This window comes from Archocentrus centrarchus, chromosome 20 (assembly GCF_007364275.1).
Source record: "Archocentrus centrarchus isolate MPI-CPG fArcCen1 chromosome 20, fArcCen1, whole genome shotgun sequence".
NCBI classification, from domain to species: domain Eukaryota; kingdom Metazoa; phylum Chordata; class Actinopteri; order Cichliformes; family Cichlidae; genus Archocentrus; species Archocentrus centrarchus.
In genome coordinates this window covers 12,334,403-12,355,671 of record NC_044365.1, presented here as the reverse complement: position 1 = coordinate 12,355,671, position 21,269 = coordinate 12,334,403, and the positions used below count along the sequence as shown (strand labels likewise).

Genomic DNA, 21,269 nt, shown 5'->3' with positions numbered 1-21,269 from the left:
ACACGATGTGACAATGATTCTTTTCAGACCTCTTAATCGGCCTGACATTGACTAATTGAATTCATTACTCGGCCGGCCACTGGCCGCTCATTGTGCTCCCAGTTATTTACAGGTCCATTTAAAAGGCAACAATACAGAGGAAATGTCAGGTTATAGCTGGAATGACATTATGTGAAAGCGCAGACTCTACACCTACATCTGTGTGTGCGTGTTCAAATTGAAGTGCTACAATTTAAATACAGAAACGTACTGCTTAATAACCACGAATGATTTAGTGTGCAGCCTGAAAGGAGTGGAGGAAAGCCCCCATTTGCCTCAGTTGACTGTGTTTTATGAGCAGAAGATGAAAAAGAAAATGAATCATAACCTACTTAATGTTTGGTGTGCGCGCATGCGTGCATGTGTGTGTGTGTGTGTGTGTGTGTGTGTGTGTGTGTGTTTAAGTGGGTGTCCATGTCAGGTAGGGTTAACTAGCCTATGGGAGGAGAATAACTCTGGGGAGGACTTTTATTCCAAACCAAATACAATCCTACATCAGGCATGGATTCAAAAGCTCTCCCCGAGGCCTACTTAAGAAAATATCAACGCCCAATATTCCAGATTGAGGGAGTTCTGGGAATGGCCTTCCCTTCTACGTTCTGTTATTCTGCAGACAGACTATTTGGACATGTCATAAAATATGCTTTTCTTCCGCTCTCGTTAGTTTGCTGTGATTTATTGAATTCATTTTAGCAGTGTAACATTTTGAAGAACACATTTGGGTCTTGCTGTGCGGAACAACAGTAGGTCTTCGTTTCCCTGCGTTGTAGTGTTGTTTTATAATCGCTCTGGTTTTCATACAGACCAACATTAGCATTAGTTGAAAGAGTGTGACTGTTTCAAGCGCAAGTCAATTAAAGGGAAATGTTGCAGAAGTTTAATTACTTAAGTAAGTTTAATTACAGTACCTTGATATTTTTATTCATTCAAATCCTGATGGGTTTATTGCCGAGCACGCCCGCGCCATCTGCGCGTTCTGTCTGCCTCTGTCTCTCACTCCTCCTAACACGCGGTGTTCGACAACGAGACCCGACCATGTCACGGCAGTGTGCTTAATTTAGACTTCCCAGTGATGCTGCTCTGTTCGGGGGCTCGTCACGCTTCTTTGACAGGGCAGCAGTGAATGGGGCCCAGGTGTGTGAATGAGCTCTATCCACACTCCAGTAATGGCTTTTACTGCCAGTTACACACACACACACACACACACACACACACACACACACACACACACACACACACACAGTCAGAGTCCTGTGCAGAAAGATGAAACCTTAGAAGATAGACTGAAAATGAACCGTCTGTTAAGCTGACTTCTTTGTATTTCCTTACACATGTTTTAACCAAATTTACTTTGAGTGGACTACAGGAAGTGCTTTAGTGGGTCAGAGGGTCAAATAGTTAACGCGCCTGATGTGATCATTGCAGGGTCAGGCTGATGAGGGTCTTGTCTGGGATATTAGTGCTGAGGAAAGAGGAAATGTTAGACTAATGGAGGAAAAAGGAAATCACAAATCAGAAAGAAAAGGACTCTCGTGTTCCCATCAATTCTTGATATCTGTTCTTTTTTTTTTTTAGTATCCAGAGATTTATTATCCCCAAAGAAATATTTCATGGTAAGTGAAAGGGATGAAACTATAAGTAGCTGCATGTTTGAAGTGGAGGATAACAAGGCAGGTCGAAAGGTGCATACATCTAGTCAGGCCCAATTAATTTGCAGGAATGTGAATGCAGCTTAGGGCTGTGAAACCGGACTCTGAGTGTCGCCTTGGAAAGGTTCAGCTGAAGGCGCGTGCATACAAAGGATTTTTGAGGTTAAGGTATTGCAACTGAATAACCTGTCGATGTTCAGGACATTTGCCTAAAGCAGTAATTTAGATGATGGACTCAGACTACTGTGGACAGTTGTAGCCATCTGTTATTAAGATTACAGGACAGTAGACACCTCAGTGCCTGGTAGGTACGACTGTGGAAATGATTATCACACACAAAGGATCCTTGTGCCACAGACAAAAACAGCAGAGCTGGTCAGAGAAAAAGGCAAACATCTGTTCTTTCATAGGAAATTATTTCAGTGAGTCATGATGCAGTTGTGGTATTATGGATAGATGCTAAATTTACAGATGGATTTAAACTTCCCAACATAAGACTTCTCATATTTCTTCAGTGGAAACATTTTTTTTTTCTCAGTGGGTTTTAATATTTTCTGAACTTTACATGTCTCACTCTGACTCTCAGTTGTTTGGTAAGAATCTCATTTGTGGTGGGCAATCACTGAAAAATATTTTAGAAAAGAAGTCAGCGCTGTGAAAGGAGCTGGCCTTGACGTGATTTGAAAACACAACCTTCTCATCTGGAGCGAGATACACGGCCGTTACGCCACAAGGTTTTAACTCATAACTGCTCAGTGTTATTTACGTGGAAAAAGCAGTGGATGTGGTCTACATGTGAATGTCAGAAGGTCAGATGAGCTTTAATGCAATTAAAAAAAAAAGTTAATATGTGCTTTGTCAGCTGGAAACTTGTCCGCGGTGAAACTCAAGATTTTTTAAAATCTATAGCAGTTCAGGGAAGAAACACTAGCTGATGCATTGGAACTTTGAGCCATAAAATATTATAATCAAATGAAACAAATGTTATTGGCCTCAAAGAAAAACATGCCTGGGGCATAGTGCCAGATTCCATGAACTTAGCAAAGAACATAGAAATAAATATTAAACACACAAGAAGCCTTCAGACCTTATCTAAAACCACAAGCCCCTCTCTTCACTATTGCTAAATGTCTGTTTTCATGCTGTAGCCCTAAACTTTATTAGGTATCAGGTGTAGTGGCTAATGCATTCACTTGTGCAAGTGAAAGGTTGCTGGTTCGATTCCAGCCAGAGACACAAATCCCCTTTGGGGATTGCGTCAGGAAGGCGTCTGTTTAAAAAAAAAAAAAAAAAGAAATTTCACCAGTATAGCACAGGTAAGAGCCAAGAAAATTCAGCCAGTGCCTGACCTCTTTCTGCATGTTCTGCTTAGGTACCACCGTCACGTAAAACACGTGCAGTAATTCCACTGTTGACCTGTTTCTCGTGATTTTTTGCTTTTTGAGATGCAACGTCTCATTTTCAAAGGGGTCCAAATGTGTTAACGACTGTCCGTAGCTAAGTTGAATTGCGCAGTGATTAGGACTGTTGCCTCACAGCAATAAGTTTCTAGGTTTGAATCCACCGTCTGGCTGGAGCCTTTTTCTGTACCGTTTGCATGTTCTCCCCGTGTCTGTGTGAGTTCTCTCCAGGTACTCTGGTTTCCTCCCACAATCCAAAGGCATGCAGTTAGTGGGGTTAGGCTAATTGGTGATTCTAAATTGCCCATAATGTGAGCGTGAATGGTTGTCTGTCTCTCTGTGTTAGTCCTGTGACAGACTGGAGACCTGTCCAGGGTGTACCTGCCTCTCGCCCTATATGGCAGCTGGGATAGTCTCCATCCCACTGTGACCCTAAATTGGATAAGCGGAGGGGAATGAATGGATGGATCAATTTTATTTATATAGCACCAAATCATAACAGTCACTTGAGGTGTTTTAGATATTAGAAAAACCAAACTATCAAATGATCCTCCTATGAGTGATCACTTGGTGACTGTGGAAAGGAAAAACTCCCTTTTAACAGGAAGAAACCTCCAGCAGAACCAGACTCAGGGAGGGGCAGCTATCTGCTGTGACCGGTTGGAGTCAGGGGAGAGAGACAGGACAAAAGACACTATGGAAAAGAGCCAGAGCTTAATAATAACTAATGATTATATGCAGAGTGATGTATAAACACATGGAGAGTGAAGAGAGATGAGTGAAGACGAAACACTCAGTGCATCATGGGAGGCCACCCAACAGCCTGGGCCTACTATAGTGTAACTAACCCCATACCAACACCCCACTTAACCACACAAACCCTAATTTTACCAGGTCATCCATCTTCTCAGCTAAGGTTGAGAAGATGGATGGAGTGCACGAAGAAAACCTCAGCAGGGCAGGGAGAATCTGGAATTGTCTTCCTGTGAGGCATCAGGGGTAACCACTGGCCCACAGTGGTTACCCCTGATGCCCCCCCTGACCAAGCTGCAATAAATCAAAGAAATCAGAACTTTTTGATGACACATAAACAAATGCACAACATTAAAATAATATATAGCCTATTTCTCAAAATATTTGGCAGAAGCCTCACTGTGTTTAAGTTTTTTTTTTGTTTTCTTTTTTCTCATACCTCCCCTTTCCTTTCCTCATTCAGTCTCCTTCCTTTCAGCCAGCCCCCCCCTGTTTTCCATCATCCTCTAAAATTTGTTGTTTTGGGCAAGAAACTGTGAACTCTTTCTCTCTCTTTCCTTCTCTCCCTCTCTTCTCGCGTATCATTTATGTTTTCTTTCCATCATTTCTCTTTTCATCTTGCATAAGTCCTGCAGTGTTTTTCTCATCATCATCATCATCATCATCACGCTGTAGGATAGAAGAACATGTCTGTGGTCTGCTATTCCATAAACCCTTACATTTGCAGGGCCAACTACCATTTTTGCCTGCTTCTGGATTTGAAAAAAATTTTTTTGCACACGTGCACTGAACATTATGATGTGTTAAATACATTCACCAGCTGCTGAACTATTACTGCCTACTGCTGTGTGTACAAAGAGCTTAAATGAGGCATTTGAGATTTGAGCCATAGCTATTGATGGTTATTTGATTGCCACAATAAGCTCCCAATATTGCTTAAAGGCAGAAGATGAAACTGTATTTATAAATTGAAGAGTAATAAAGTTTCACTTAGACACACACACATGCAAACATGCACACACAGAAGCATTCTTCATAAACACTGTGGCCTTCCACTATGTCCTAATGCAAAATACCACATCACAGGTGAATGGTCCATTCCAGCAGTAACCTTCTATAACAAATAGCTGGTTGCTGGAGGAGAGCTCATATAAATACCAATTAGACGACCCAGTTGTCTTACTGCCAGCTTTGTGATGGCGCCCTGGCTGAGAAAATTGAGCCCTGAGTGGCATTCATCAGCGTCCATTGTCATTCTTTCTGGTGACTCTCACAGTAGATGTAATTGACTGGAGAATAATGCCAGGCGATCAGTCCACCTATGGAGAGATGAGCTGTAGATGGATTAACTCTATGGCAGTGTGGTGAGCCGCGGAGTAACTGAGATATTGTTATTCTCCGGTATGAAACCGCTCTAATGGAGCTGGACAAGGACTGATGATCAGAGCGGATGGAATGGAATAAGAAAAGCGCTTGAAATATTACGGCAACTCGTTTATTTAAGAGGCACACTCTGCACAATGGAAAGGTTGAACTTCTTAGTGCTGCTCATCATATTTAGGGAGCAGGAAAGCAATAACTGGGGTTATTAGACTGACAGTCTGCCTGAATGCATTCTTATTGCTGGTGGCGGTTTGGTGACACTATAAACTAAATGTTAAAGCTGCACCAGACAGTTTTGCAGAGAGTGAACTGACAGTAGATGAAAACAGTTTGCTAAACTTTACTATAATAAGTTATAGCTCTTTAGAATTGCTCACTTTACACTCACTTTACTGGCTGGATTGACAACTTTTGAAGTGTCCAAAGCAGGTTGTAGTGTAAAGAATGCTGCTGTGCTTACTCTCTGCTTACTGTCTGAATTATACAAGGAAGAGCTCTGCTGGTCCTGAGCGAATGCACTGCTTTGATTATTCCAATCTGATGTGGACCGATTCCAGATAAATACTGCCTTTTTATATCCCTAAACTTGTCTTTCCTACATACTGCAATCTGGGTGCATATGCATGCAAATGAATTGTAAGATTCTCTCTGTTAATTATTATTATTTTGTTCACAGCATGCACACACTCTCACACTCCAGTATGACAGTTATCCTTGCTCCCTGCCAGCAGAGTTGGTATATTGTGGAGTTGTTTTTTTTTTTTTTTACTTTTGTGTGTGCGCGCTAGCATGCAGCCAAGACAAACTGGAGATATCTAGCTAGAGCATTCATGCTGTATTTCAGCTATTGCTCCGAAATGTCTTATATCATTTATATGTATAATAGAGAAAGTGAGGAGCGAGAGAGACAAAAGTCATAGTGAGAATGCAAGTTTTTTCTGATGAAAGTGACAGTGACATCGGGCTTATTGCCTAGTCAAACACACACAGTCGCTGCCACACGCAGCCTGACCCAGTAATAGAGGCCAATGAAATCTGCTCATAGGGAGCAAGGGACCCGATTGTCGACGCGGTAACTGAGCCGAAACAGTCTCATTCTGCTGCTGTCATACACAGAAAATAGGCTGACTTCAGTCACAGTCGCGTTAGGCCTCGTGAGGTGTCTGCCACTTCTCTGCTCCAGCTGTGGCGGCACTGACATCACGGATGAGAATTTATGCTTCTCCACCGTGATACCCAAAAGGATGTGACATGCAATTTCACCTGGAATGAACACAAACTGCGTTTTTATAGAGTTGTACTTTTCCCAGCTTGCTTAAAGTCAAACCCCTGTTAGGCAGGAAGGGGAGGGGGGGTTGTGCTTACAGTTGACAAACGGACCTGCATCCACCTCATCGATGGTGGATGATATTTTTCATCGTCTTCCCTTTGTTTCCACCCTGTAATCAGATTGTCCTGTAATGAGGCTGTAGGGGGAAGAGGAGAACAATTATGTGTTCAAAATGAGCTCAGCTCCTCTGCGGAAAGCTTTTTTTTTTTTTTTTTCTCCTCCTCCTTTACATGGCTGTGGGAGATGCTGCTTGGAAATAGCTCAGATTGCTCCCCACAGGGTTTTAACACAGCTCTCCACTGATTGCTCGGTGTGATTGCAGACTGAATCCGGACATGCACGTGACTTTGTGTCATCTTGTCAAACAGCGCCTAAAAACACAACGGCCTGCCAAACTCAAACCACCTCTGTTTGGAAAGGACTGTCATCCTTATAGATCCGGGCTTCAAACAGGTCATCCGTCTCTCCCACTCCCACTGTAATAAATATCAAACCCATTATCCTGAATGATACAGTGTGCCAGAGCACCTCATCCATCCCCTTTTCACAGGGGCCACGCATGTCATTGATTGTGGTGTTTGGAGATGAGCTACCATAGCCTTATCAAATGTCATCATCCAGCTCATCATGCAGTCATAAGAGCCATGTTGTGTGCTTCTTTGTTTGTGTGTGTTCGTGTGCGTGTTGGCACACACTGAGCGACCGACAGGATCCTGTGCAGCGCACCGCTAAAAGGATTTGGAAGTGGTCAAATGTGAATCTGATCATTGTATTTAGCATCTCACTCTCATCATAGGTGTCTTTCTATTGAACCTTTACTGTATGTTAATATGTTAAAGGGGGTCAATATAGCAAACTATATTTGAGATGAATGAGAGAAGACCCCCCTTCCCCCATCTTCTCCTTCTCTGACATCAAGCTGTGAGTCTTGAAGGGTTTGGAAAGCTGGGGAAAAACCCTCTTTTCTGGAACCTTATCTATTGTGCAGCTTGCCTTCATGCAGAAACACCCCACAGATGCCTCAAGACACAAAGAAATTAACATAATTTCCAATTTTCTATGCATTTTTTTCATCTTCTTCACCATTTCCAATTTCAATCTGTCTGTCTTTTTGGTTTTCTGCTCCTTTTTTTTAATGCCATTATTTGGCATGTTTAGCTACACCCTTCATTAGACATGTAGACTACTTGGGTTTTCTCTGCTGTCCCGATGTCTCACTCTCCGTCATTCTCTCCTGCTTTTCCTCTGGTTTAGTCCCTGCTTTTCTGGGTCTCATCTGTATTCTTAGTTCCATCACATTGCGGTTTTTACTCCTCTCCCCTCTCCTGTCTCCTCTCCTATCTCCTGTTTCCTCTCCCCTCTCCTGTCTCCTCTCCCCTCCCAGTAAGAGATGCTGGGTTGCCTGGATACTTATTCTCTCCTTTCCATGAGTGGGGTGGGCTGGAGGAAAAAAGGGAATGGAGAGGGGGTGGATGGAGACTGGAAGCGAAGGAGAGGAGGCCAGCAACAATCACCACAGGGCTATGAACCCACTGAAGGGAGACGGCTGTAGGAAAAATAGGGAGAAAGGGGAAACAGAGCAGGATGGGGGCAGCCGTTAGTCTGTCACTCATTTTTTTTGTTTGGTTTTTGTTTTAGTGTCACCATATTTATCCATTTCCTGGGCTGTTTTTCCCTCCATTTAGTATCTAGTAGGAAATAGATATCATCATATCAGCCAGTCTGTGTTTGAATTATTGATTCAGTTCTCTTATTATTAAGGGAGGTTATATGTGCAGGTAAAGCTATAATGACCCCCCCCCCCTCCCCACACACACACACACACACACACACACCTGTCTTGCTGCAGATCTTTGCATTGTGGCCCTTCCTCACCCTCCACCCTTCATTTCTTCCTTCATAATAACCCATGCCAGCCTGTTTCCAAGACAACCACTCCATCAGCCTCTCATGGATTCGCTGCCAATAGTATTGCTGATGATTTGTGTGTGAGTGATAAGTACTGCAGTACTGTATGTGAGCTATTGAAGATCAAGAGTCAGTCAAGATTGAAAATTGATTTCTGATGTACTGTTTCGAGGTCTGCTCTATACGCAGGTGCATCCAGGGATATATAAACTCATTAAAACTTTCTTTCAGATATACAACTTACCAACTTGGCAGTGACTTAACTTGTATGAGAGCTGGGTAAACGACATTTAGTTTTTATCTGATAGTACGCCTGTATTTGTTGGAGTTGTTGAGTGTAGCCACTGTTTTATTTACCATTACCTCAGTGGGTGAATCCCTTTTCACACGACCTTGATATTTTTTTTTTTTTTGTTTAGTTGTATTGTGTTTACACCACATACTCAAACCTCAGAATTGTGTGTTTATATTAACTCATCTTTTTCCCTCTGTTTTCCTGTGCTGTGCCGCTGCTGCCGCCCGCCATGCCCGTGTGTTTCTAATCCACCAGGTAAGTTATTTCATGCTCCTCAGTCTCAGAAACTGCTTTCATCACCATGTTCAAACCAGCTAGCCAAGAATGACCCCACATGCGCGCACGCACATACACACACACACACACACACACACACACACACACACACACACACACACACACTGCCTGCAACCACTCACCTTGATCAATCTCATCCCCATTTTGTTCTCCATCTTCTGCTTCTCTCCTCACTGGTTCTCGCCGTAGTGATAACATTTCATACCTTTCTCCTGGTGGGTGTCTGCTTTTATTATTATGGGATATTTGTTCATCCCCCTTCACAATGAAGACCCCTGTGTGTGTTAATGTGTATTTGGTGTGAGACAATGGTGTTGATGAATGGGATGTCATCTCTAGATCCAGATGAAAGCAGACCTTATCTAATAGCGTTCCATGAAGACAGAAATCCCAGTAGGGTGATGAGAAATGTAGCCTTTAAGTAAAGTAGGATTACTGAAGAAAGACAGGGAGAGACAGACTCAGATGAGGCCTGTGATAAATTAAGTAAAGTAGATGTTAATTATTATCAATTCACTAACTGAGTAAGAAAAATAACTGATTTCTAAAGTGGGCAGAAGCAGAGTGATGCAGTGTGATAATGTGCGAAGCAACAAAGTACATTCAGTATGCCACTACTGTTATTAGTGTTGCTCTAAACTCTATTTGTCTCATCTTGTTTCTTACATCTCTTGCTATATTTTTTGTAGTGCTAATGGTCGCAATATGCCGAACTTTTACAGTCAGTATTTGGACTCATTCTAGGACAATCACAGAAGATGATCTTGTCTCTGTTCTATTCTGAAGAAGATTTCAGTGAAGCTGTTGATATCTCACTAAAAGTTCCACCTTCGCCATCATCATCCTCCACAGGTCTAACTCCCTATATGTTGTTGAAAGACATGCCAACATTAGCTGCAGGTCCTTCGGCGAATTTGGCATCTATGTTGACTTTTGGCGTATAACCACACCTGCATGTTTGTTGTTCTTTAACACGTTGTATGGTCTCCCTCTTTCTATCTTCTAACACGGATGTGCTGTGGTACCAAAATTAATACTGTGAATTGGCATGTGACCGTATTAATGTAAGTTTTTTTTCTTCTAGCCATTAGTGAATATAATGGACTCATCTAATCCAGTAGGGTTGTGAGCTCTTGCAAATAAATATATAAGGGAATGAAGAAAATGTATTGTGCATTGAAAATATCATCAGCCCAGCAAGTTAGAACAGAGAGAGTTCACTAAACAATGAGACTTTGTTTTTTTTCTTAACACGCTTTATGAAAGTGTCAGTGTCTTTGTTTCACCTTGGTACATGTCACAGATCCTGTTATCATCTTTCTGTTTTGCAGCTATTTCTCCCTTGCTTATTCTTTTTCCCAGGATTGTCACATCAACACTGTAGTAGTTACAGTATATATATATATATATATATATATATATATATATATATATATATATATATATATATATATATATATATATAAATACACTCAGCATCTGTTTAAGTTTCTCTAACCTCTTTTCTCACTGGTGCAAGTTTATCTTTTGAAAGAACTAGCTTCCAGTTAATGCAGATTAAGTCCGGCTGGGCACAACCTGAAAGCACCACGTGGGACTGCACTCCTGTGGGTCCACCACTTGTAGGAGGGGCTGTAGGTGTTCTGTGGATCAGGTAACAGTCAGGGCCAATGTCCCGGCAGGAGATGGGTCAGACTCTGTGCCATTATGACACCATCTGACACGCCCCTACAGCATCACAGGGAAGTTGGGGACTGTGCTTCATGACTGGCAGACCAGGTTGGTTTTTCAAGAAGCAAGACTGGACGGTGTACTCCAACTTCAGGGGATCACTCTTCTCAGCCTCCGAGGGAAGGTCTATACCAGAGCACTGGAGAGAAGAGTCCGTCCATTAGTCGAGCCTTAGATCCAGGGAGAAAAATGTTGTTTTCGTCCTGTCTGTGGAACAGTAGACCAGCTCTTTATCTGCTTGAGGCTTGTACAAGGATGCTTGGGGATTTGCCCAACCAGTCTGTCTTTTGTGGACTTGGACAAAGCATTACACCACATCTCTTACAGAATGCTGTGAGAGGTTTGCTGCTGTTGTTGTCATGGGCCTTTCAATCTATGTTCAGCTGAAGTGAGAACTTGGTTTTCATTGTCAGCAGTAAGTTAGACCCATTCCAGGATGGAGTTAGACTTCTGTTCCTAATTTTCATGGAGAGAACTTCTAGATGTAGCCAAATTGCTACATGATCACATCTCTGCTCTTTGCAGATGATGTGGTTCTTTTGGTCTCATCAGGCGATCAGGTGGTGACCTTCAGCTTGCACTGGGCTGGTGTGCAGCCAAATGTGAAGCAGATAAGCACCTTCAAGTCTGACACCATGGTCCTCAACTGAAAAAGGGTCGAATGCCCACTCTGGGTCAGAGAGGAGTTACTGCTGCAAGAAAAAATGTGATTCTGGACAACAGTGGTGATAATGAATTTTCTCCAAAGGGTGGCTGGGCTGTCTCTCAGAGATAGGGTGAGGATTTGGGGGAGGGGCTCAAAGTAGACCTGCTATTCTTCCTCCTCGAAAAGTGGCACTTAAGGTGGTTTGAGCATCTGACAAATGCCTCCTTGGTGCCACCTAGGTGAGGTGTTTCAGGCATGTCCTACTGGGAACAGGCCTTGGAGCAGACCTAGAACACTTATATCTCATGGTTGGCTTGGGTCTGCCTAAGTGTTACCCTAGATGAGCTGAAGGAGGTGGCCTGGAGAGAGGGAGGTCTGGGCATCTCTGCTTGGACTGCTGCTCCTGTAATCTGGATCTGGATAAATGGCAGAAAATGGAATAGGGAGAAAACAAAACAACAAAAAACCCCCAAAACAAAACAAAAATGATTCTTCAACTCAGTGTGATAAATTTGTTATGTGTGTCATATCTGGCAGGTAAAATTGCCCTGTTGTGACTTTTCAGAATCTGTACTCATTGGTTGATAAAGCATCTTCAAATGTTTACATGGGCTGGTGTCAGCAGTCGTGCCGGTAGCTGCACTGTTTGACGATCTCGAGCACTAGCCATACTGAGCCAAACTGTAATGTTGTTGATAATTGTGCTACTCTTCATTACTCCTTTATGGCACTCGTACTGTCATGTGAGTCTGAGGAATTGTTATGTTTTTAGATACTTTATATAAAAAAAAAAATCTCGTTCATGTAAAACACTACCCTTTGTTGGAAATCAGAGCTGTCAGAGCTCCAGTAACAATACATTGTTATATTAGATTTAGGTACCCTCTATTCATTTTAAATTGGTTAGTTTAAGGTTACACTGCTTGGGTTCACCTTTTTCTCTAGTACACATATATAGTCTCTTTGTGCACCTCTCATCCGCCATCTCATTTTCCTGTAATTGATGGATGCTCCTCATCCAGCCTCTCTGGCAGCTTTTAAGAAGCTTTTAATGGGACCACAGAGGGCAACCTGCGCCATCTTTCTTTCCCTTTCTGCTCCTTCAAACTAGCAGCCTTCAATGGGTCTCTTGAAGACCATTCTATGTGTACCTACTTGAGAGAGAGATGACCAACTGAGAAGTGTGCTAATAGGCTCGCCCGGCCTAATGTTGCTGTCTCACATGGTCCCCGCTTCCATCTCCTCCTTGCCGCCCTCATGCCCAATGGGAGTTCAAAAAGCCCTCTTAAAGAGAAATAACACTCTGACAATGGTAGCTGAAAAAAGAGAGAAGGAAGAGGCATCAGTGGATAGAACAGTGGATATGAAGAAACAGTCCCTGCACACCTATTATTAAATATCATCGTTTACTAATAGGTTTGCATAAAAGTTCTTCCTACTTTTTTTGCTCACTTCACAGTTTAGATACTTTTGCCTATTAGACTCAAAGTTTATTCCTCTTTGTAGTCGTTGAATGAATACAAGCATTAAATGATCTGCTCCTTCTCCAAGTACTTCTTAAAGTTAATCCTTTGTTTGAAGTCATATTTACCAGTGTGGAAAACCAAATCTTTTTTTTTTTACACTTTTGATCACTTAGGTTGCATGCCACAAAGGAAGCACAGGTCAAAGCACAGTACAAAGGAAGAACAGAAGCAGGGATGGAAGCGTTTGTTTTTCTCCAAACACTGTTAGCTGTGCGTTGTGTGTCACCACCAGTTAATTGTGTAGAGTGTGCGATGCTTTGTTTGGAGAAGCCAGCGCCCTTCCCACGAGCTGATCAAAAGAGGCAGAACCAATAGAGATGAAGAGCTTCAGGTGGGGAGGGAAGACGAGGGGGTGTCTCTGTCGCTCTATCTCTCTCTCTCGCGCGTGACGTGACAGTCACACACTACATTTTTCATTTCAGTCCTGCTCATTTCATCTTTATTTCATCCTTCATCTTTATTGGCGTAACTGCCAATCAGAATCAATATTACCAACGCAATTCGTTCAAAACTGATGTATTCACACATCCAGTTAATGCTATTTATGCTGAAATGATACACTGTTTGACTCGCATCTTAGATCCCAACATATGGACAAGTATCTATCAATTATTTGCAAAAAAAATAAATAAATAGGTGCAACACAGTCACACACTTCACACCTTTTTTGTCTTTATTACCCTCTCTGTCTTTATCCCCTTTTCCCATGGCACCCCCCTCCCCCCACGACCACCACCACTCAATATTACAGCACTAATACTGCCACTTCATGTGCAAATATTTGAGTCTGCCGTCAAATCCCTAATCACGCCGATCAATCTCCCAGATATTACCCTCCAGCTGAAGGCCTTTGGACAACTGCATTGATTTTGCCATTTTTCTTGGCATTTTCCTTCCCCACGGATATATCAAATCAAAAGCCTTTTTTTTTAAATATTTTGTAAATATTCTCTTCATCCCTGCTCAGTGTGACAAGGAAGTCTTGTCTCATAAAGCTGCTGAAATTGGATTTCTATCACAAAACAATAACTAGCAGCGTTCTCTGGTTCCCTCTGAAGCATTTTATGGATTCCTACCTTCAATCGGTGCCTTGTCTTGGCCTTTTCACACACAAATGGCATTAAAACACCAAGAATTCCGATCACCTTCTAATTGTGCCTTAAAGTGCACAAAAATAACAAGCCCAAAGTGTTTGAGGGTGGAAAACAAGAAAATGTCTGTAGCCTGCATATTATCTGGCTAATTAGGCAGAGCCAGACATTCTGAATGCATAGCTAATGAGCGCCTTCTCCATCTCTGCTGGGATCACCCAGCACGTCTAATGGTCACATAAATTCTCATTTATAGGTCATAATCTGTCACTTATGTACATGGGTTCCCCCAATTAGAGATATGGGCCCTTCATTCTAATGTCTCTCAAGGGGATTCACAGCTCTGGTACACTGGCACTCTCAGAGGCCCATTAGTAACAAATTCTGACCTGGCGTCGCAACTGACCCCAGAGGACTGTGGGGAACCTGGCTCCTAAATGACGCCAGTACTGGGGAATGGTTCCTGGTGCTTGTTGAGAGTATCCTGTGTGTCTCTGTTGCTATGTCTGTCGGCTGAAATGGCAAGGGGCTGGCAGGAAACCAGCGCTGAGTGTTTGACAGTAGACAAGAGGACAAAGAATAGCAGGAGCTTGGTTCAGCTATGTGTCTTGTGCTGCCATTTGCCATTCTTCTGTTGCCATTTTGCCGGACAATTACTATTCTATTATCAGCTGCCAAAATATTTATTTGAAGCATGTGGACCAAATTTGAATTGTAAATGGATCATAAACCTGGACAGCATTCTGCTTCGCTCTAATTAGAAGGAAAAAAAAAAATGTGAATTGCCAATGAAAGGGGACATTTTACTCCATCTCAGTGGAATCACCTAAAGGCCAAACAGTCAGCATCCCATGACCCCAGCAGTGCTGTGTGAGTTTGGCGCTGTATGCAGAAGATCCAGGGATCCAGTTAAAGGGTGCATCCCAGAAAGGGGAATAAAGTTTTAATGAACTATTCACAGAAATGCTCTGTGATGGGGAGAAAAAAATAGGGTTAAATCATCTCTGCACAATAGCAACCTCCTCATTTATATGCATGTTTGCATCTATAACACACGGAATATTTATTATTAAGTTATTGAATGATAGAGCTCCACGCTAAGTAGGCTAAAACTTGCCATGAATAACTAAAAAGCTTGTACTGTGCATTCAGCTACAGAAGTTAACATTGACTTAGTCTGACTATAAATTCTATCATCTCATCTGATGTATATGTCTGCCATTTGGTGGATATTTACTGTACCATAGCATTCTCTTCCCCTTCCACTATTTGTGTGTTGCTATATCCAAATTCTTCCCTGTTACAGCAAACTCTTACATTAAGCTGGCAAACTACACTCTGAAAATGTATATTTGGATTGTGTAACAGGGCACGTCTGCTTGGTTCTTTTGGGGAGTTAGCCATGTAAATGATTGTGCTTACCATCCTCACATTTGATTACATTCTCAAGTGCTTTGATATAACCCTGGCTTTGCATCACATCTATCATTTGCAATTCCCCCCCAAAAAACCCTGCACTCTATAACTCCGTATTTCATATTAGATAAGATATTCAGATGAGTTATTTTACAATATTTGCAGTTTACTGATTTCTGCAATGTCTGCAATGAAATGTGGAAGGGGAAAGAACCTGCATGCACAGTGAGTCACAGTGTCAGGTTACTTTAAATGAAAAAAGAAGCTCAAGGTAAGTTGTGAAAGTTGAACTCCCCACACTGTGATGACCCCCGGATGAACCTGAGTAGTTAGCCTCTGTCGAACCATTCCACAGTCTTTTTGAAAGAATTTGATTCAGATTCTTTTAGCTTTAGCTTCCTCTGGAGGCCCTTCTATTCTCCATGGTAGGTCATTATAGTTAGTTTCTCTTTCTATTAATCTCTCTCCTACTCTTTCCATCCTGACTTCTTCAACAATATTGAAGAGGAGTCAAAGTACTGTTTTATCAAAAAGGAATGCAAAAAGAGCATCTCTGTCAAATGGTCAGTGCACATCGTTTACTCTGGAAAGGAAGCTTGTCTGCACCGCAGAAAAATAGAAAAAAAGGGTAGAAAAAGTAGGCCAGGCAACCAGTTCATAACCTCAGCTTGCTATTCATTCAGACAGGAAGCTGTATTGTAGTGTAAAAGCAATATTTTCACATCGTGGCCAGTGTTTTTTGAAACACTGCTTACAGAAGAATGCAATGTGAGTGCAATGGTACGGTCTAAGCTTTGTTGTCGGCCAGCCAGCTGTGTTGAAACCCAAGACCTCAAAGTCGATTCAGAAAGCCAGTACAGGCCAAAGTCAGTATGTGGGCGTTTAGTAAATTGCTTCATGTAAAGCGCTCTCAAGAGATGCTCTTCAGGGGTTCTGTTACCAGAAGAAGAGAGGAGACAGTTGTTCTTTGGTTCACCTCTAAATCTGTGGGAAAATCTTAGAGTAGATTATTCAATACCTCCCTAAGATGCAGGTGTAACCCACATTTAAATAGGGCTTTAATAAAAAATGCCCTTGACCCTCATAAACACTAAAAATGCTTTTGGTTTAACAGTTATGTTTTATTTATGGTCGATTTTTGTTATAATCAGTAGCTGAAAGGAAAAAAACACATGCATCGCTTTAGCCAATGGGCTGCTGCCTAGTGGCGCATTGCCCCGCCCACCACTTCCTTCGCGGGGGGCGGGCTTTCCTCTGTCTTTCCGGCTGCGACTCCGATGCTGAGCGAGCTGTTAAGGAAAAGGGAGACGGAGATTCATTGAAAAAAGAGCACAAAAAGCGATATATAGTAAGTAGTTAGCAACGTTACCAATGCTAAGCATGATTTTGTGCATATAAACTGCTGGAGTGATGCATTGAGCTCACGAATGTTAACTCGATCGGTTCCCTCTGTATTTCTGGTTGTAGAGAGTCAGAGGTCGGAGGCGGCGCCATTTTGTGTTGCGCTGTCCTCTCGTGAGATCGGTGAGCAAATTATTTTACTTGTTCCTGGCTTATTTGCAATTTTTGAGTTCAGTGTGAGTAAAGTATTTTAACATTTATCAAAGAAAAAGGTTTACAATAGTAAGTTCTGTTTTTTTATTAAGAATGTGATTGAGATTGTAAATATTTAATCTTTTGAGCCTGAGGAAACAGTTAAAACCCATGCTACGGTTATTGCATTTTGCACTAATTCATTTTAAATTGTATACATGGTTAATGTTACTTTTGCTAACAAATTGTGAATTGTGGTTAATGAAAACTCATTGTACTTCATGACGCTGTCGTTGACAGGTCAGGTTTTTTTTTCTTTTCCTTGATTTGTTTTATTTGTGATGTGATGGCGAGCCAATCCCACAGACGAACCAGACAACTTCTTCCCGTGCTGCCCTGCACAGTGCGGTAGGCCAGCTGCGACAAGGATCTCTGCCACACCATTCTGCACCTGCTGTCCTCTTTCACACACCCACACATACACTGACGTTCCCCTGGACTTTTAGACGCTTTAAGGACTTCTACGGACTCAGCACACTCCCACAGGCAGGAGGCGGACCTGGTATGGACAGATTGGAAACACCCCTCCAAAATAAGGTTCTGTTGCATACAGCTGGTGAGATCGAAGCAGTGTGATATTTGTTATTGGAATGGTTTTGTTTTGAACTAAAGCCTAAGTTGTGAATTTAGAAGGGTGCACCCGGGAAAATTTTGAAAGTGACTGTGATTGTAAAATAAGATTACTGGTACCGAAGAGAAACTTTTATTTAAAATTTATTTTATTTGTTACAATATATTTTCTTTAAAATACACAAGCCGGCAACTTTTCAAAACCATAACCTGCGTTCGAGTCTCATTCTTTTCACACCTCCTTCCTGTGGCCGAACCTTCTGGCCCAAATCAATTAAGCTTCCTTACCTTAAGTCTTGGAAGGAAAATCCTGAGGTGAGATTTCTCTATAAGTAACTTAGGTGGTTACAATTGGCGAGCCAGCCAGCCAGGAGGAGATATTGTGAACTGCATGAGACTCATTTTGTTAAACATTTCAGAAATAAACAGTCAAGCCAAAATCTGGTAAAATGGAAATTGTAGTTAAAGAGTCAGTTAAAATCCCTAACTCAGTAATCATAAGTGGACTTACCAACAGTGAACTTGATGAAGAAGTAGCAACTTACCTTTCAAAACACGGGTCAGTTAACCGCCACATCTGTATCGATGATCCGCATTCTGAGTTTCATCAGCAGATGATAGCTGAGTTCAGTCATGTCAGTGCCATGAATACCTTAAATCCCCTTTTGCCACTTACTGTCCACTGCTCTGCTCAGCCTGAAATCACATTTGAAATTAAGAGTTTATCTGAGGTGTACGAAGCAAATGTGCGGAATGTCACTAGGACATATATGAAACATCTATCTGAGATGGCCAGTCTGAGTGGACACTCGCTGGAGGATGTGCTCAAAGAGGGGTTAGCCAATCTAACTGTGTCCTCTCAATCCTCTCAGCTGCCAGTTTCTGCCTCGGCTAGTAGCAGTGAAACAGGCTCACATACACAGGGTGACTGTTCCCCAAATAAACCCCCTGCTGATTCTTCACAATGTGATGATCCGACCCCAGCCTCAAACCAAAACCTGACCGATCTTAACTTACCAACACAACTCCATCCCACACTTGATCTTAATCCACCAAGTGTTCAGCGAGTTGTGGTTGAACACGTAGTGCGCAGTAATGAAGTGCCTTCACACTCACCCATGCCAAGTAGGTGTAGAGCCTTCTCCGGACGCATTCCCCGCCCACAAAATGAAGCAGATTATGATACATGGCGCACCAGTGTTGAAGTTCTCATGAGTGACCCAGCGGTTCCTGACCTAAACTGCACACAGAGAATACTTGACAGCCTTTTACCGCCTGCTGCAGACATTCCCAAGCATTTAGGCCCACATGCCAAACCCTCTGAGTACCTGAAAGTGCTAGATTCTGCTTATGGAGCTGTCGAAGATGGCGATGAGCTCTTTGCACGATTTATGAACACACTTCAGAATGAAGGGGAAGGACCATCTGCCTATTTGCACAGATTACATGGTGGTCTGACAAAAGCCATGCGGCGTGGGGGTGTCAGGGCATCAGAGTTTGACAAGCAGTTGTTAAGGCAGTTCCTTCGAGGCTGCTGGGAGGACAGTCTTATCAACGACCTCCAGTTAGGACAAAAAAAAGAGAGTCCACCTTCTTTTTCAGAACTACTTTTGCTTTTACGAACCGAAGAAGATAAGCAAGCGGCAAAAGTCAGCCGTATGAGACAACACCTTGGTCAGAACAAACCTGCTTCAAGTAATCCAAAGCAGCGGGTCATGTCAAACACACAAACAGTGAGCACCAATAAATCAGACTTTGATGTGTTACAGAAACAAATAGCTGATTTGAGTGCGCAGCTGAACAGTTGGAAAACGGAAAATAGGAAACCAAAGTGTCAGACAACTAATTCCAAAGTCGAAGCCCGTCCCATGGGGAAGAAGGCTTCAGCCACACAGAGCCTTGCCAAAACCAATGCAAAACCCCGTCCTTGGTATTGCTTTCACTGTGGTGAGGATGGCCACATTGCCTCTTCGTGCGAAAATGAACCAAACCCGTCCTTAGTTGCGACAAAGAGAAAACTGTTGAAAGAAAAACAAGCCAGTTGGGAACTTTTAAACAGAGCCAGTGATGCATCCCATTTAAACTGATCCCAGCCTCCAGTGCGGGACAAGTGGGGGCTTCAGGAAACAATTCTCGTCCCAAACCACGAGAGGTCTCTCTAAAGAAAGCTGAGTCAAAACCACAGTCTGTTAACCTTCCAAAGGGGTTGGTGGGATCCAGAACCTCTGCTATTGTCATTATTGCTGATAAAGAGGTGAGCTGTCTTTTAGATACAGGATCGCAAGTGACGACAGTACCTCAGAGGTTTTATGAACAGCACCTCTCCGACTTACCTATAAAACCACTGGGTGATCTCCTAGATGTAGAGGGCGCTAATGGCCAAGCTGTCCCTTATTTAGGCTATATAGAACTCTCCATCACTTTCCCAAAGGAATTTGTGGGTTCAGACATCAGTGTCAACACACTGGCATTAGTCATTCCTCCTTTGCGAGCTGAAGCACAAGCGCAAGTGCTGATAGGCACAAACACTTTAGACACGCTTTATACTGACTTTCATGAATCCAGAGCAAGCTTTCAGCCGGTCCCTTATGGTTATCGAGCACTCCTCAAAATTCTTGAGATGCGCCAGAAAACATTCAGTAATTGCAGTCTTGGGTGTGCAAGATATAAAGCTAAACATCCAACTATAGTGGGAGCAGGACAGACAGCAGTTTTGGAAGCCTCAGCGTACATTCCCAGTGCCAGCACAGAGAAGTGTGCGGTTATTGAACAGTCATCAGACTCTTCCTTACCCAGTGGTCTGCTTGTGTTGACTGGTCTTGTAAACCTACCAGAAAAGCAGCCTTGTAAACTGCCAGTTGTTGTAAAAAATGAGACAGATCACGACATTGTTGTCCCTTCAGGCCGTGTGCTAGCCGACATTAATGCCGTAACCCGAATCCTTCATAAAGAGCAAACAGAGGTGTCAAACCCTGCAGATCAGCCAAAAGGTCCTACTCAATCTGGAAATATTCATTTTGAGTTTGGAAGTAATTTGTCTGCTGAGTGGAAAGAACGTGTCACAAAATTGCTCAATTCAATGCCTGAAGTGTTTTCACAGCATGAGCTGGATTTTGGGCACACAGACAAAGTACAGCATCACATAAAGCTCAGTGATGAGACCCCATTCAAATCCAGACCCCGACCAATACATCCCCATGATGTGGAGGCTGTAAGAAAACACCTCCAAGAACTACTCGATGCAGGGGTAATACGGGAATCTGAATCCCCGTTTGCATCTCCAATCGTAGTTGTCAGAAAGAAGGATGGGTCAGTTCGTTTATGCATCGATTACAGGAGGCTAAACCTCCAGACCATAAAAGATGCATACGCACTCCCCAATCTGGAGGAAGCATTCTCGGCTCTGGCAGGATCAAAATGGTTCTCGGTCCTGGATCTCAAGTCGGGATACTACCAGATCGAAATGTCAGAGTCAGACAAACAGAAAACAGCCTTTGTGTGTCCCTTGGGGTTCTGGGAGTTTAATAGGATGCCCCAAGGGATTACCAATGCACCCTCCACATTTCAAAGACTCATGGAGAGGTGTATGGGTCCGCTGAACCTCAAGGAAGTCCTCGTCTTTATTGACGATCTCATTATTTT

General features: G+C 42.7%; 1 protein-coding gene and 1 long non-coding RNA gene across 4 annotated transcripts in view; both read left to right on the top strand.

Annotated features, from left to right (window-relative positions):
• Window positions 1–21,269, top strand: part of pard3aa (par-3 family cell polarity regulator alpha, a) — a 315,863-nt gene that overhangs the window by 63,334 nt on the left and 231,260 nt on the right. The window lies entirely within an intron of this gene.
• Window positions 16,579–18,498, top strand: LOC115799173 (uncharacterized). The gene is made up of 3 exons (XR_004021541.1): window positions 16,579–16,812; window positions 16,932–16,988; window positions 17,298–18,498. It is a non-coding gene; the product is annotated as an uncharacterized LOC115799173 (long non-coding RNA).